The sequence below is a fragment of the Triticum urartu genome, chromosome 6A (genome assembly GCF_056163025.1).
Source record: "Triticum urartu cultivar PI428250 chromosome 6A, HENAU_Tu73, whole genome shotgun sequence".
NCBI lineage: Eukaryota > Viridiplantae > Streptophyta > Magnoliopsida > Poales > Poaceae > Triticum > Triticum urartu.
In genome coordinates, this window is record NC_141878.1 from 256,327,481 (window position 1) to 256,343,525 (window position 16,045).

General features: G+C 44.4%; 1 protein-coding gene across 1 annotated transcript in view; it reads right to left on the reverse strand.

Annotated features, from left to right (window-relative positions):
* Nucleotides 1-3,747: 3,747 nt before the first annotated feature.
* The window catches only part of LOC125513185 (uncharacterized), a 38,547-nt gene continuing 26,249 nt past the window's right edge, over nucleotides 3,748-16,045 (reverse strand). Inside the window, exon 4 of the transcript XR_007285735.2 lies at nucleotides 3,748-4,004. The gene's annotated coding sequence lies outside the window, so the exon portion shown is untranslated. The remainder of the gene's footprint in view (nucleotides 4,005-16,045) is intronic.

The window sequence follows — 16,045 nt, forward strand, 5'->3', positions numbered from 1 at the left end:
CCGGTTGAGAAGGGAGCCAAAACTTGATAAGATGAAAGAACTTGAATGAAGGACACGACACTCCGGTTGAATGGATAGGCAAAAGGAAAGAACATGATCTTTGACAAAAATGGGATGATGGGTGAAGAGAGCAACATCACAATGCCTTTGGAACGAAAGAATATAAGTTGGATCATTGGAAAGGAAAGAATTGAGAAGAAAATGACATCTTCTACCACAATAGAATTTGAAAAGCATCCTTAAAAAGAAGGATTGAACGGAGTTGTTGGGAAATCAACAATGAAAAGAACAAGCTTGTTGAGGGCTTATGGAAAACATCTCAAAAACTTGAGGTGAAATCCTGCCACAAACGGAAACAATTGCTTGCTTTAGATCGACGAGGAGATGAAAAACTTCTTCTGCCGAGAGGATAGGAGAAAACTTGGATCATTGATAATCACCACAATAGCAACATTCCTTAGGGAAGGCTTTAGGTGAAATCCATATCACGGTAACTCCAAGGAAGAAAATGATGGGTTTAAATATCTCATTCCTGACAACTTATCACCCATGAAACATGAAGGAAACTGTCAAGAATGACATAACACCATCTCAAAAGATAAGGTAGAAAGAATTGCACTTCAGAATGCAAGATGAAGAATGCTTGAACTCCTCAAAACAAGACATGTGTTGAACACCATGTTTATTTTAGACTATAGCTTGGCGTAACATAACTCTGATAGAAATCTTGAAGAACAAATCGAGAAAGAAAGGAATCCTTGACGAACCATCATGTAGCCTCCATGAAGAACTCCGGTAATAAAAGAATAATCAAAAGGAAGTGAAGGATGAAAATAATAAGATTGAAGCCTTGCAATGATTAGATGGAGCTTCACGTGAGATAAAACGCAAAGCTTGGAATTCCGGATAAGAAAAGATGAAGCATCTCGAACCGAGAATTTGATGAGCCTCCGGAATAAGGAATTGACTTCACTCGATGAAACAAGAATAAGAATTACATTATGCTTATCCTTCACCAATTTAGATTGATGACAAGCAACGGATTTTGCATAGTACTTATTCTCGTAGGAAGAATTAAGAGAGATATAGCGCAAACTTGAGAAAGGTCTTCAACGATCCGCCGGTAGGATTGGAAAGAACGAATGAATTGATATGAGAACATAAGAAGAGGAATCTTGAACAAACCACCGTAAGAATTAAAAATAGCAAAGGCACAATTCACCCGGAAGAATTGGAATACGAATGAAGATACTAGAGGGAAATTAGATACATGAGAATGAAGAGATCCTGAACTAATTAGAGGATAATTGAACGATGCACCCGCCGATAGAATTGGGGAAAGAGAGCTGAATGTTGAGAACGAATAAATCTTCTTAAATGACGGCCTCCGAAGAATCAAACTGAAAAGACTCATGAATTGCTCCGGATGGTGAAAAAAATTCTCACAATCGAAAACAATTATGAGAGGATGGCAGTAAGCTTGAACTACGCATCTCTGAGAGAACGGATAAGATTTGTAGGAAAAACTCTTCTTCGGTCTTCAAATGTTGAGAATGACGATGAGAAACACCACCATGAATTGTTGAGATACTCTGGGATGAAAATTAGGAAGGTTGAACCAACGATGAAAAGAATTAGAAAGATCTTGGAGAAAGACATTTGACTGATGATGATTCATTCTTATGTCAAACTTTAAAAAGGAATTTGGGAATAACTCCGGAAAATTAGTAGAGTCAAGTAAGATCCTGGGAAAAGACCTGTGGGTTAGGCCCGCTCAAAATATATACCGTTGAAAGGATTGCTTGAAAAGAGAGATTGCACCGGTTGAATTAAATAGATTTAACGAGATAACAACCTCGAAATAACTTGAACAGATCAAGAATGGAAACGTGAATCTTTTGAGATATCTTCAGCACTCCGGAACAATTGAATAGTGAGAAGTGGATGATTAAGAGGTGCACCGGCATGAGAAGAAATTTGAAACGAGGAAAGGATATGATCGACAAAGCTTGACTTGAATCCACCGGAGAAGAAAGGAGAACGAAGAATGATAACTTGTAGAGCATCTTCATGAGAACCACTGGGTAAGAACAATGAAAGGAAAGAAAGAAGAGACTTCACATGAATAAAATGGATACTAGATTAAGAAATCTTAGTCCTTGAAGAAAAGGGTGGGAGGGCGGGGAAAACAAAGACAACTTGGGACGGATGAAACAAACACTGTTGAGAAAACTTAAAGTTGATCTTGCGGATGTTGAAAATGATCGGCTACACTTGAAGAGGAGCACACCGGTTGAGAAGAAATTGAGATGACAAACTCGATGATCAAGAAGGATTAGTATTCTCATAGAAATATGAGAACAGCACTTAGTGAAGGTATGGAATCAACAATTGACTTCGAAGCAACTCGAATACCACAACTCAAAACAAAACAAGGATTGACTTGCAGAATAAGCCGGAACAAACATATGATAGAGATTTTGTCCAAAGTTTTCATGGTGGGGCCAACACGGGCTCGATCGTACATCACCATCATGTACAAGGCAGTGCACATGACCTACAAAGTGTCCCCGAGTCAGGATAGCCAAGGACTCTTTAAGACACAATGAGACCACTGTAAAACCAACCGTGGATAGGCAGACCACTAGACATCGAACCCCAATCTCATATCATGCATCTGTCGAAAAGATATTATAGGAGCTACTGAATTCCCACTTATAAACTCCCAAAACTTTCTGGTTATGCAATCAGGTGTTGGGGATACAGGGGAAGCATAATATCTCACCCAAACTAATAATCCCTACATCCAGATGTATCCATACTTCAACACATAACTAAGAAACCTTAGGAAACCGTGTACCTCAAACTTCGAAAAGCATCCGTTATACGAGTTATGGCAATACTCCCGAACTCCAGCCCCAGTACTGGGTGGCGTCGAGGTTATCTCACCAACAAATTCAAAAAAGAGATTTTAGATGTCGGCGAAACTCAGGTATTCCAGAACTGCGACGATAAAATTGTGACGACAACACCTCGGAGCTCAACTCCCCGGGACACTGCCACAACCCCTAAATGTCAGGAGGCACCACGAACAATGTTCTCATCACAAGACTATCGGAATGATTCCAAGATACCTGCGTGATCCTAATTTTTTTCGTGAAATTTGAGGAGAGGAGAGTCAAAACTTCTACGTCAGGAGGCCTTACCAGAGCGATGAAGGTACTAAGGAGTAAAAAGAATCCTACTCTCTGATATATATAATCATAAGACTCAAAACATTTTGTTCTAGACTCAACAACGTCAGCGATTCGATCAAGCAGGGGGCTCCTAAGACAGGGATGCCTCTGATTACCAACTTGTAACACCCACAATGCGGCAATATCTCCCACGTGTCAGGGCATGACTTAGAGGCATAGCCGCATGGTAGGTTTGTCGCAAGAGGGGTAATCTTCACACAATCCAATGTACTGAATAAGAAAGGGATAAAGAGTTGGCTTACAATCGCCACTTCACACAAATACAAGTTAAACATACATCATCCAGAATACAATCAAGGTCCGACTACGGAACCAAAATAAAGAAAGACAACCCCAAATGCTAGATCCCGATCGTCCCAACTAGGCTCCTGTAACACCCACGATGCGGCTATATCTCCCACGTGTCGGAGCACGACTTAGAGGCATAACCGCACTGTGGGCATGTCGCAAGAGGGCTAATCTTTACACATCCCATGTACTGAATAAGAAAGGGGTAAAGAGTTGGCTTACAATCGCCACTTCACACAATACATAAATATAGCATTACATCATCCAGAATACAATCAAGGTCCAACTACGGAACCAAAATACAAGAAGACAACCCCTAATGCAAAAGATCCCCGATCGCCCCGACTGGGCTCCACTACTGATCAACTAGAATCGAAACAACACAACAAACACCATCTTCATCGAGCTCCCACTTGAGCTGGGTTGTGTCACCTGCACTGACATCATCGGCACCTGCAACTGTTTGGAAGTATCTGTGAGTCACGAGGACTCAGCAATCTCACACCTGCGCGATCAAAACTATTTAAGCTTATAGGTAGGAAAAGGTAGTGAGGTGGAGCTGCAGCAAGCACTAGCATATATGGTGGCTAACTTATGCAAATGAGAGCGAGAAGAGAAGCAAAGCACGGTCGTGAAATAGAAGTGATCAAGAAGTGATCCTGAAACTACTTACGTTCAAGCATAACACAAGACCGTGTTCACTTCCCGGACTCCGCCGAGAAGAGACCATCACGGTTACACACGCGGTTGATGCATTTTAATTAAGTGACAAGTTCTCTACAATCGGACATTAACAAATTCCCATCTGCCCATAACCGGGCACGGCTTTCGAAAGTTCAAACCCTGCAGGGGTGTCCCAACTTAGCCCATCACAAGCTCTCACGGTCAACGAAGGATATTCCTTCTCCCAGGAAGACCCAATCAGCCTCGGAATCTCGGTTACAAGACATTTCGACAATGGTAAAACAAGACCAACAAAGCCGCCCGGATGTGCCGACAAATCCCGATAGGAGCTGCACATATCTCGTTCTCTGGGCACACCGGATGAACACTACGTACAACTAAAACCAACCCTCAAGTTTCCCCGAGGTGGCACTGCAAGTGGCTCTGTTTTGGACCAACACTAAGAGGAGCACTGCCCGGGGGTTTAAAATAAAGATGACCCTTGAGTCTGCAGAACCCAAGGGAAAAAGTCTTAGGTGGCAAATGGTAAAACCAAGGTTGGGCCTTGCTGGAGGAGTTTTATTCAAGGGGAACTGTCAAGGGGTTCCCATTATAACCCAACCGCGTAAGGAACGCAAAATCAAGGAACATAACACCGGTATGACGGAAACTAGGGTGGCAAGAGTGGAACAAAACACCAGGCATAAGGCCGAGCCTTCCACCCTTTACCAAATATATAGATGCATTAATTAAATAATAGATATTATGATATCCCAAACAAAATCCATGTTCCAACATGGAACGAACTCCATCTTCACCTGCAACTAACAACGCTATAAGAGGGGCTGAGCATAACATAGCCAAACAACGGTTTGCTAGGACAAGGTGGGTTAGAGGTTTGACATGGCAATATGGGAGGCATGATATAGCAAGTGGTAGGTATCACGGCATAGCAATAGAGCGAGCAACTAGCAAGCAAAGATAGAAGTGATTTCGAGGGTATGGTCATCTTGCCTGAGATCCCACAAGGAAGAAGAACGAGTCCATGAAGAAGATAAACGGACTTAGTCGAACGGATCCTCACAACTCTGGGATGAAACCGAAGCTAACGAGGGAAGCAACCCGAAAAGAAGCAAACAACATAGTAAATGACCAAGCATAACATGGCATGATGCACAATCAAGTATGATGCATGTCCGGTTTAATGAGGCATGGCATGGAAAAGTGCACAAGCAAAACTACAAGTTAAGTGGAGCTCAATATGCAACGAGTTGCATATTGACGAAACACCACATGGCTTATTTAGTTCTCTCCTGTTTATGTACCCAACAATATTAAATGTTGTTAAGCATGGCAAGAGGTGGAGCATAAGTAAACTAAACATTTAGGCAAGTTTAAATGAGGCTGGAAATAACAAACAACAATTCCGGTAAATCCCCATATGCATTTATCAATTTGGTGCAACAACAATTTTAAACATTTAAATGTTATTATCATGATGCGAATGACATGTGCAAGTTTTATGCGATATTTATGAAAATGTTGATAAGAGCATTTTATGAAGCATTTGTCACCGTGGTAGAAAGAAAGGGGTGCCACGACGACAAAATGGAAATGATGCCATGGCAACATATCGGTTCCGGTAGCTCATGGAGATACCGGTGCAAAAGGAAAAATGACGGGAGCGTGCAAAAGATGGTGGGGTGATCCCGGTTACTGGGTTCCCACGGGTCGACGACGGTGACAAGGCAAAAGAGGGGCAACATGCACCAACAATTCGAGCACGGAGCAAGCCCGAGCATCTCATACATCACACATGCATTCGTTCACGGGCGGTCGTCTTGGGGTTATACCTTCGAAGCGTGCGTTATCGGAGGGGTTCGAGTTCGATGCGGTGTAGGGGAAGTAGATGTTCTCGGACGTTTGTAGTGGAAGTAGTCGTTCCGCGATGGTAGTAGAAGTAGTGGTACTATCGGTCCTGACGGTAGTGGTACACGTTTTCCTGTAGATGTTCGGGTTAACGAGGGGGTACTTGGCGCAACATAGGTCTACGGGGTCATCGGGTACATGTTCACGAAGTAGTCATACACATCGACGGTAGTTGTTCACTTGACGGCCTTCAACGGTGGTAGTTGTTCTCGTATCGTCATGGAAGTAGTTGCACATCTCATAGTGGTACTTGACGGGTCCGAGGACTCCGGGGTCGTGGTACTTGGCAACAACCGGGGCGGTCTTGACGCATCCGACCCGAGGGACTTGGCGTGTCCAAAACGTAGCCACACAAATGTCTCGGTCGGAAGCACTCGTTCGGGTGTCCTTGGTCTTGCGGGTCATGGTACTTGGCGATTTCGGAGACATCGAAAGACGAACTTGGCGGTCCTCCTTGACCTGGTACTTGGCGTGCATCATTCCGTTGACCAACATTGCATGTAGGTGACAGAAAGGTCTCTTGCGGTCTTCCGATCAACGTGAACAGGAGGCCTAGGCAGGGCACGTCGGATGCAAGAGGAACCAGGGTTCCTGCCTGCCATGACGTCTTGCAAGAGGATGAACGAAGCAGCGGTCCAGCGGCATCGGGAATGGACGTGGGAGGTGCGGATCCGGAGCTGGAAGGCGAGCTCTGGCCGGATCCAGGGCGAGAATGGCGGAGATGGCCGGCGGGGCAGGAGGCATGAGCACAGGGACTTGGCGTGGCGGGGCTCCTCAACACAGGAAGCAGCGGGCGATGGCGCTGGTCGTCGATGGTGAAGGGGCATCGGGACCTGGACGGCTTGCCGACGAGGAGGCGCCATGGCGACCAGGTTCACCGGCAGCAACCTCGCGGGTAGAGGAGACAGGCAAGACACGGTGCTTGGAGGAGGCAAGCGGGAAAAACGCCTCAGGCGCTCGGGGTCGAGCAGAGGCGACGGGAGGAGGGAGCGGGGTTTCTCCCTGGTGCGTTGCGAGGAGAGCGAGAGGAGGGAGAGATGGGGATCGGGGAGTTTCGAGTGAGGAGCGCTCGCTGTCTCTGGCGGCGTGAGGGAGACGAGGTAAGGGATCGAGGGAGAGATGCACTCGCGGGAGGGAGAGGGGATCGAACTCCTGGCGGCGCTGGAGGGATCGAGCAGGGAAGCGAGAGGGGGGGTTTGGTCGGGCTAGGGTTGGAGGGGTTAGGTGGGCCGACGCTGGATGGGCCTTGGTGGGCTGAGGAGAGCATGGCTGCGAGGCTGGGTTAGGCCCCAGAGGCCGGTTAGGCTCTCTTTCCCTCTCACTCTAAAGAAAAAATAAAACAAAACAAAGATAAGAAAGAAAAGAAAAGGAGGTTAGGAAAAGAAGTGGGACACGCGGATAATTTTCCCGGACTCACAAAAATGAGCTTGATCCAAGAAAATAGAAGTGAGCGTGTGCGTGAAGATTGGATTCGAACTCGTTTGAATTTAAATCCAAATGAGTTTGAATAAGAAGTGGGTATTCAGTAGGTCCAAAAATATTGAGAATTTAGGAGGAGCCTCGATAAATGGGAAAAGAATTGTTGGCAAAGTTTGGAGGTGCAACTTGAAGCATAAGAGGCATGGAATTAAATTGCAAGTGTGTTATGGTGATTCCAAAGTTAATGGAATATTTTCATATAGCTCCCTAATAATAGTAGGAGACTTAGAATATGTTTTAAAGAGAAATCACCATGTGCATTTCCCTCAATTTAAATAGATCAACGATCTATGCAATTTATTTAGTTGAGTTTTAAAAATTAAATGACATGATGGCATGATGACATGATGCAATGCACATGATGCAAAGATGAATGCAAAGAACCAAACAATTCACATGACGAAACCCGGAAACCCTGGAAGGCATCTGAACTCCGGTCTTGGGGCGTCACAACACTCCACCACTACAAGAGGATCTCGTCCCGAGATCTAGGATGGCACTGGAGGGAAACGGAAAAGGGAGAGAAGAGGTAAAACTAAATTGCTTCTTTGACAAATGAGTGAAACCAAAGAACCTTGCGAGGTTGAACAAATAGAAAGGAATAAAGAATACAACGAAGATGAAAAAAGTTGAAAACACTCCGTTAGAAAAGAGGAACAAGGAACATACGAGAACCTTGTAGGTTGAAAGACACAAGAAAAAGTGTTACAATGTACAAGAAGTACATGCAAGAAATCCGATAGCAACGAAATGTACAGGGAACGATAAAGATCAATTATGACAACACTCCGGTTAAAACAAGATAGAGAAGGAATAAGGATGATATAATTTGGAGAGCACTCCGGTAGAAAAGAGAAGAAAACTTGATAAGATGAAAAGAAATTGAAGGGATGACACAACACTCCGGTTGAATGGATTAGCAAAGGAAAGAACATGATCCTCACAACTTGAGATGATGAGAGAAGAGAGAAACATCACAATGCCTCCGGAAGAAGAAAGAATAGAAGATATCTCATTGGAATAAAAGAATGTAGAAGAAAATGCCAACTTCTGCCACCAATGAGCTTGGAGAGCACCCTTCCAAGAAGGTTATAACGGAATTGTTGGAAAACCAACAACGAAACGAGTAAGATTATAGTGGGCTTATGAAAAAAAAAACTTCTCAAAACCAAGGAGACGAGAAACTTATTTCACCGGGAGGATAAATGAAGAACTTGGGTCATTTATAAGCACCATAAATAGCAATAATCCTTAGGGAAGGCTTTGGTGAAATATAACCCAAGATAATTCCAATGAAGAGATTGATGGATTTAAAATATCTCATTCTTGACAAGATGTGAATCATGAAACACGAACTCAAATTGACAAGAATGACATAACACCACCTCAAAAGATTAGATAGGAAGAACTGCACTCCGGATTGCAAGATGAGGAATGCTTGAAATCCTCTGAAAAGAATCTCAATGAACACTTCGAGAAGAAATTGAATCCTTGATGAACCATCATGTAGAGCCAGAGCCTCCATGAAGAACTCCGGTAAAAGAATGGTCAAACGAAAAGAAAGAGAAGTTGAAAACACAAGGTGAATCCTTGCAATGATTTAGATGGATCTCCGTGGTGATATAATTGCGAGAGCTTGGAACTCCGGGAAAAGAAAGAAGAACAACTGAAAACAAGAATTTATTCATCATGAACAACTCCGAAAAAGAAAAGATGAAGCATCTCAAACCGAGAATGTGATATGATGAACCACTCTAGAAAGCAGGAAATTAGATCACTTGGATGAAACAATAATAAGAATTACGTTATGCGCATCTTTCAGAAATTAAATTGATGACCCACATTGGATTTGGCATGCTACTTACTCTCGTAGAAAGGATTAAGATAGATATAGCGCAACTTGAGAAGGTCTTCAACGATCCACCGGTAGAATATGGAAAGCACGAATGCATTGATTTGATAAACGAAGGAAGAAGAAGCTTGGAAGAACCACCGTAGGAATTGAAAATGAACAAAGATAAGATAAAGAAACACCAGGAAGAATTAGCAAATGAACGAAGATGCTTGAGAATTTAGATACAAGTGAAACGAAGAAATCATGAGCTGATTAGAGGATATTTGGATGATGCACCGGTAAGATTTAGAGAATGAGAGCTGAAAGCTGAGAATGAATACTTCTGAGATGATGGTCTCCGGATGGGTGAAAAGAATTCTCACAATCGAAAAACAATTATGAGAGGATGGCAACAAGCTAGAACCACAAATCTTGAAGAGAATGGAGCAAGATTGAGAGAAAAATCTTCCTCGGTCTTCAAATCCGAGAATGAAGACGAGAAACACCACCATGAATTATTGAAACACTCTGGAGTAATGAAGAATATAAAGGCTGAATCAACAATGAAAACAATTTGAAAGATCTTGGAGAAAGACATTTGACTGATGATAATTCATTCTTATGTCAAATTTGGAAAAGAATTTGAGAGTAGCTCCGAGAAAAAATAGAAGAGTCAGGTAAGATCCTGGGAAAGACCTGTGGGTTAGGGCCCACTCAAAAGATACACCGTTGAACGATTTAAAAGATAGATTGCAATGGTTGAATTAGAATGGATTGAATGAGGTAACAACCTCGAAATAGGTTGAACGGATCTTGAATGAAAAGACAAGCCTTTTGAGATATCTTCAGCACTTCGAAATAATTGAATAGCGAGAACTGAATGATTAAGAGATACACCGGCATACGAAAGCACTTGAAGCGAGGAAGGGAATACGATCAACACCGAAAACTTGACTTGAATCCACCGTAGAAGAAAAGAATGGAGAATGATGAACGAGTAAAGCATCTTCATGAGAAACACCGGGTAAGAACATGAAGGAAAAAGAATGGAGAGACTTCCATCAATAAAATGGATAGTGATTAAGAAATCTGAATCCTTGAAGAAAAAGGGGTGGGTGGGCGGGAAAATAAAGACAACTTGGGGGCGGATGAAACAAGCACCGTTGAGAGAACTTAGAATTGAACTTGGAGGTGTTTAAATGATCGGATCCACTTGAAGGGAAACACGCCGGTTGAAAAGGATTGACATGACAATCTCGATTATCATGAAGGATTGGTATTCACATAGGAGTATGAGAACACCATTTGGGGAAGGTATGGAATCAACACTTGACATTCAAGCAACTCGAATACCACTTGCGGATGTTGAAAATGATCAGCTACACTTGAAGAGGAGCACACCGGTTGAGAAGAAATTGAGATGACAAACTCGATGATCAAGAAGGATTAGTATTCCCATAGAAATATGAGAACACCACTTAGTGAAGGTATGGAATCAACAATTGACTTCGAAGCAACTCGAATACCACAACTCAAAACAAAACAAAGGATTGGCTTGCAAAATAAGCCGGAACAAACATATGATAGAGATTTCGTCCGAAGTTTTCGTGGTGGGACCCACACGGGCTCGATCGTATAGCACCATCATGTACAAGGAAGTGCACATGACATACGAAGCGTCCCCGAGTCAGCATAGCCAAGGACTCTTTAAGACACAACGAGACCACTGTAAAACCAACCGTGGATAGGCGGACCACAAGATGTCGAACCCCAATTTCATATCATACATCTATCGGAAAGATATCCTAGGAGCTACTTGAATTCCCACTTATAAACTCCCGAAACTTTCTGGTTATGCAATCAGGTGTTGGGGATACAGGGGAAGCATAATATCTCACCCAAAACTATCAAATCCTACATCCAGCTGTATCCATCCTTCAACACATAACCAAGAAACCTTCGGAAATCATTTACCTCAACCTTTGAAAAGCATCCGTTATAAAAGTTATGGCAATACTCCCGAACTCCCGCCCCAGTACCGGGTGGCGTCGACGTTATCTCACCAACAACTGCATAAAAGATATTTTCGATGTTGGCGAAACTCAGGTATTCCAGAACTGCAACGATAAAATTTTGACGACAACACCTCGGAGCTCAACTCCCCGGGACACTGCCACAACCCCTAAATGTCAGGAGGCACCAAGAACAATGTTCTCGTCACAAAACCATCGGAACGATTCCAAGATACCCACGTGATCCTAACTTTTTTTTGTGAAATTTAAGAAGAGAAGAGTCAAAACTCTACGTCAGGAGGCCTCACCAGAGCGACGAAGGGACTGAGGAGTAAAAAGAAACCTACTCTCCGATATATATATAATCCTATAAGACTCAAAACATTTTTCTAGACTCAACAACGCCAACGATTCGATCAAGCAGGGGGCTCCTGTAACACCCACGATGCGGCTATATCTCCCACGTGTCGAAGCACGACTTAGAGACATAACCACATTGTAAGCAATATCGCAAGTGGGGTAATCTTCACACAACCCATGTAATGAAATAAGGAAAAGAGATACATAGTTGGCTTACAATCGCCATGTCACACAAATAGCATAAATATCATTACATTCATCCAGATACAATCAAGGTCCGACTACGGAACCAAAAATAAAGAACAACCCCAGATGCAACAAAGTCCCCGATCGTCCCAACCGGGCACCACTACTGATCGTCTGGAAAGGAAACGTAGTATCGTCCAGAATCCTCATCGAACTCCCACTTGAGATCAGTCGAATCCCCTGGAGCGGTATCATCGGTCCCTGCATCTGGTTTTGAAGTAATCTGTGAGTCACAGGGACTCAGCAATCTGACACCCTCGCAATCAAGACTATTTAAGCTTATAGGAAGTGTAAAGGTATGAGGTGGAGCTGCAGCAAGCGACTAGCATATATGGTAGCTAACATACGCAAATGAAAGCGAGAAGAGAAAGGCAAAGGCACGGTCGAGAAACTATGATCAAAAAGTAATCCTAGAACAACCTACATTCAAGCATAACTCGAGACCGTGTTCTCTTCCCAGAATTCGCCGAAAAGAGACCATCACAGCGACACACTCTGTTGATTCATTTTAATTAAGTTAAGATTCAGGTTTTCTACAACCAGACATTAACAAATTCCCATCTGCCCAGAACCGCGAGCACGGCTTTCGAAAGTTCAAATCCCTGCAGGGGTGTCCCAACTTATCCCATCACAAGCTCTCACGGTCAACGAAGGATATTCCTTCTCCCAAGACAATCCGATCAGACTCGGAATCTCGGTTACAAGACATCTCGACAATGGTAAAACAAGTCCAGCAAAGCCACCCGAATGTGCCGACAAATCCCGATAGGAGCTGCACATATCTCGTTCTCAGGGCACACTAGATAAGCAATCCGTACAACTAAAACCAGCCCTCGAGTTTCCCCAAGGTGGCGCTACAAGGGGCTCTAGTTTGGACCAACACTCAGAGGAGCACTGGCCCGGGGGTTTAAATAAAGATGACCCTCGGGCTCCGAAAACCCAAGGGAAAAAGAGGCTAGGTGGCAAATGGCAAAACGAATGTTGGGCATTGCTGGAAGAGTTTTATTCAAGGCAAACTGTCAAGGGGTTCCCATTATAACCCAACCGTGTAAGGAACACAAAATCAAGGAACATAACACCGGTATGACGGAAACTAGGGCGGCAAGAGTGGAACAAAACAACAGGCATAAGGCCGAGCCTTCCACCCTTTACCAAGTGTATAGATGCATTAAAATAGACAAGATATAATAATGATATCCCAACAATAAACATGTTCCAACAAGTAACAAACTCCAATCTTCACCTGCAACTAGCAACGCTATAAGAGGGGCTGAGCAAAGCGGTAACATAGCAAAACAACGGTTTGCTAGGACAAGGTGGGTTAGAGGTTGGACATGGCAATACGGGAGGCATGATAAGCAAGTGGTAGGCATCGTAGCATAGGCATAGCAATAGAGCGAGCATCTAGCAAGCAAAGATAGAAGTGATTTCGAGGGTATGGTCATCTTGCCTGCAAAGTTCTCCGAGTTGACGTTAGCTTGATCCTCGTAAGCATACTCAACAGGCTCCTCGATCACGTACTCGTCTCCCGGCTCTACCCAAAGCAAGAACACAAAAAAGGGAACCACAATCAAGCACGTGCAGTGCACAAGCAACATGATGCAAAACATGGCATGATATGCGGGACGTGATATGCAATGCATATGCGTGCTTCGGAAAGGAAAGATTGAACCTGGCCTCAACTTGGAAATCCAAGAGTGCCACTGGAAAGAGGAGTTGGTTTCGGTCGAAATCGATATAAAGATCACCGGAACCGGATGAACGGTTTGCAAATGGCAAGCAAAACAAATATGGCACCGATCTGCGCTTAACAGCACGAGGCCATCTAAATGCATCAAGAACAACAAGCTACTGCACTCTAACATAAAAACAAAACACATGTCAGGGATCCACTCAAGATGCTTGACAAAAGATGAACACTGAGCTACGGCTAATTCACTCAATAACAGGTTCAAACAAGCATGGCAAAAGTGCAAAAAATATCATGTTACAGACTTTGTGAAAATAACATGTCAGGAATTTAACATCAGGAAGCAATGTTTAGAGCAAGATATCAACGTGCTACAGGAACATATCATGGCAAAGCAAGGCATGGCATGAAGCTACTCAAAGCATACAACAAAAGTCCCTTACTGTCCATAAGCCAAAAGGGATCAGAAAATACAATGGCAACCATGTGAACATAGCAATTATCATTAACAGGTTCAGACTTAGTAGAAAACTGGAACATGGCAAAACAGATAGTAAGTAGGCATGTTTACGAGCTCGACGCCTTACCACAAGGCATTGCATGACAAACTAAGCATACACCCAGCAAGTAGACATGGCATAGAAGCTAAACATGGCAAGAACAACCTCATAGCATGCATGGATCAACTACAAAAAGCTCAGCGAAAATGCTTAACATGTGAACATTCTGCCAGGAACATTTTATAGCAAAAGTAGAGCTCGATTGAGTCAAGCTAGGGTGCTCCATAATTGCCAACAAAGACATGGATGGATAGAGCACCACAATATCTACAAAACATCCTTAGTGATCATGCTCAAAAGAGGCATGGATCACTCTGTAGCAACATGAATACATGGCATAAAATATTATCAGGGCAATGATTAGAATATTTCTAAGTCCCTGAAATCAGCAACATTAAGAGGGCTACTTTGCATGCTTGTGCTAGTCACCACAAAGATCACAAAAATACATGGCATACACCCCTTTAAAGATGGCATGGCATACCTCAAAACACATGTAGGGCTCAAGTTCATAGGAGGCACACACTAAACATGGCAAAAATGACAAAGGTCCAATTTCTCATAAGGATCTGAAACTAATATAAACTAGCACTCTTGCAACAGCATTTAGGGCATCAAGATGAACTCAAATGAACATGGTGCAATGGAATGGAATGAAGTACTCGTCGAGACGAACAATTTGATATGCTACACACCCAAAACGGAGCCACGATTGCAGAGTTATGATGCGATGAAGATATGCAAAAAATACTAAAACGGAGGCAAAAAGTCAACCCGATCCAGATCTAGGGTTCATCGCGGCGCGTGGACTGAGGTTCGCCGGAGAGGGAGCTTGAGGTCGCCGGACTTGGAGGGAGAAGCCGGCGAGGGAGGAGGCGGCGGATCCGGGGTCGGGGACGGCGCCGACGAGCTCCTGCGGCGGCGCGTCGAGGCGATGTGGCGGCGGGTTGGGGCGGCGTGGGGCGGCGGCCACCGGCGACGAGGCGGCGCGGGGCGGATCGGGGCGGCGGCACGGCGAGCTGGGCGGTGCCAGCGGGCGCGGACGGCGACGGGGCGATGGCGCGGGCGGCGCGTGGCTTCGGGCCGGGGAGGGCCCGCGATGGGCTCCGGCGGGCCACGCGGTGGGAGGAGGCGGTGGCGACAGGTGGCGGCGCGTGATTGGCGGCGGCGATGTCTGGCCCGGACCGGACACGTCCGACGCGCGGAGAGGAGCGGGGCTAGGTCTAGGGTTGGAAGGGATTCGGAATTTTCGGGGGTGTGGCCTTTTTTATAGGTAGGAGGAGATAGGAGGCTCCAAATTGAGCACGGTTTGCAGCCACATGATCGTGATCGAACGACCTAGATGATGAGGGGGTTTTGGTGTGTTTTGGGCCACTTTGGAGGGGTGTTGGGCTGCAACACACACGAGGCCTTCTCGGCTCCTCGGTTAACCGTTGGAGTATCAAATGAAGTCCAAATGACACGAAACTTGATAGGCGGTCTACCGGTAGTAAACCAAGGCCGCTTGGCAAGCCTCGGTCCAATCCGAAAACGTTTAATACCCGCACACGAAAAGAGGTAGAAAGGGACATCGGAGGACATAGGAGCGCCGGAATGCAAAACGGACAACGGGGAAAATGCTCGGATGCATGAGACGAACACGTATGCAAATGTGATGCACATGATGACATGATATGAGATGCATGACAAAGACAAAACAACACGAAGACAAAAAACCCGACAACGAG